Source organism: Lactuca serriola, chromosome 1 (genome assembly GCF_051521515.1).
Source record: "Lactuca serriola cultivar US96UC23 chromosome 1, Lser_US96UC23_V15, whole genome shotgun sequence".
Classification (NCBI taxonomy): domain Eukaryota; kingdom Viridiplantae; phylum Streptophyta; class Magnoliopsida; order Asterales; family Asteraceae; genus Lactuca; species Lactuca serriola.
The window spans coordinates 154948834-154950831 of NC_136408.1; the positions used below are offsets into that span (position 1 = coordinate 154948834).

Consider the following 1998-nt stretch of genomic DNA (forward strand, 5'->3'; position numbering starts at 1 on the left):
GATCGGGCTGCTGTTGTTCAACTTCTAAAGCTTCTACGAACTCAGAGATGGCCTCTTCTTCAGTATCTATGGCCATTACATGAGATTGGGCCTTTGTTTCGGGATTTTTCGGGGACAGCTTCTCATGAACCAGAGTTGCTAGTTGACCAAGTTGCACTTCAAGGTTATTGATGGAAGCATGCTGATTCTTTATTAAAGTTTGCTATTCTACCATCAATGCATGATGATTCTTAACCAAGGTTCTTTGTTCATTAATAGCAGAATCAATAGCCTCATGTCTCTTTTCCGAAGCTTCCATAAACTTTATCAACATGGTCTCTAGACCGAGTTTCTTCTCAGTTGGTGGCTGCTCCTTTTGATAGAAGCCTTGACCTGTTTGCCTATACTTCTCTTCTTTTTGCTTCTTATACTCTTCATATGGCAGCCACTCCTTCTTTGGTTTCCTCCGGTCTTCATCATACTTGTCCCCACTCAAGTAGCACACTTGATCTTTTATGTTCCCAAACTCATCTAAACTGCAGTCCTTGGTCAAGTGCAGACCACTACACCTCTCGCAACCCATTCTTATGCCATGAATTGAGTTGTCTATTTGTGTCAACCTCCGGTCCATATTATTTAGCATAGCCATCATGGCTGCTATTTCTTCAGTTTGGGCCCCTCCACCGCCTTTGATTCCATCTTGCCTAGGGTTCTGGTATTCACGAGAGTGCTTCGCGAATTCTTCAATTAGCTCCTTGACCCCCCTTGGATTTTTCTTTGTTAAAGGTCCTTGAGAGTCAAGGAGTTGTCTTGTCATAACGTTGACCCCATCATAGAAAATCGATATCTCTTGTTGCACATTTAGATCATGTTGAGGGCAATTTCTGAGCAAGCCCTTGTACCGCTCCGATGCTTCATATAATGACTCCCCCGGCTGCTGTTCAAAGTTGGCTATTGCCTTCTTGAGTTTAGCTATCTTGGATGGTGGCAAAACTAGTCAAGAAATTGCTCACGCATTTGAGCCCAAGTGGTGATTGTACCCGGTGGAAGTGATTTTAACCACTCTTTAGCAGCTCCCTTGAAAGTAATGGGAAGCATCCTGAGCAGTACGGTGTTTCTATTGAAATTTGGGACATTGAAGTAATCCGCAATGTCATTGAATCCATATAGATGCTTAAAAGCATCCTCATGATCTTTCTCATATAATGGGATTTCCTTCAGTGCAGTCAAGATGGCCCCTTCAGCTCGAATGTGGCAGTAGCAGGTATTGCGGGTTGGACTAAACCGGGACCCACATCTTCTTGGATCCACTTCTTGTAAGCTCCCATGGACATCTCTTCAATGTCTTCCATCTCATTCCTTGGCTCGTTCTCGGGTTCGCTCGTATGTTCTTCAAATTCAGGATCAGTATCGTATTCGGATTCGGTTTGGACGGGTATTTGATCCAAGTGTTGAAGCTTGCTCTTGTTCTTTGAGTATGAACTTGACTCTCATGTCTTCTTTCCGACTTCCTTGAAAATGCCGACTTTAGTTCTTGCAATGGCGTCTTCTTAACAGTCTTTTTATGAAGTTCAACTTCTGGATCTTCAATCGGTGGCACCAAAGGTGTTGTAGAACCTCTGGTCATGAACATTACAACTCAATAAAACGAAAACGTAAAACTGAACTAAAATAAGAAAATACTAAAAACTAAAAATTACAGCTCTCACGTTGTGAGTTTATAAAGCTCACGTCGTGAATTCTGTGACAGAAACAAAAATCAATTTTTTTTTGCTAAAATAATATGCTAATAAACAAAAATAAATAACTAATTAACTTCTTGCAGATTTTATCCCCCAAAAAGGTCGATTAATCTAATTCAACTAAATAAACTAATAAACTGGTCGTTCCCCGGCAACGGCGCCAAAAACTTGATGTGCACGAAAGTACCCACTAATTTTAATATTTATAACCTAACAAACTTAGACTAACTATGCACTTATAGGCAGTGTACCTAGTCAGATTACAGTATAGCTTGGG

At 41.0% G+C, this 1998-nt stretch overlaps 1 non-coding gene across 1 annotated transcript; it reads left to right on the forward strand.

Annotated features, from left to right (window-relative positions):
- Positions 1-842: 842 nt before the first annotated feature.
- LOC145080636 (small nucleolar RNA R71) lies at positions 843-949 on the forward strand. The gene has a single exon (XR_013695231.1). It is a non-coding gene; the product is annotated as a small nucleolar RNA R71 (small nucleolar RNA).
- The last annotated feature ends 1049 nt before the right edge of the window (positions 950-1998 follow it).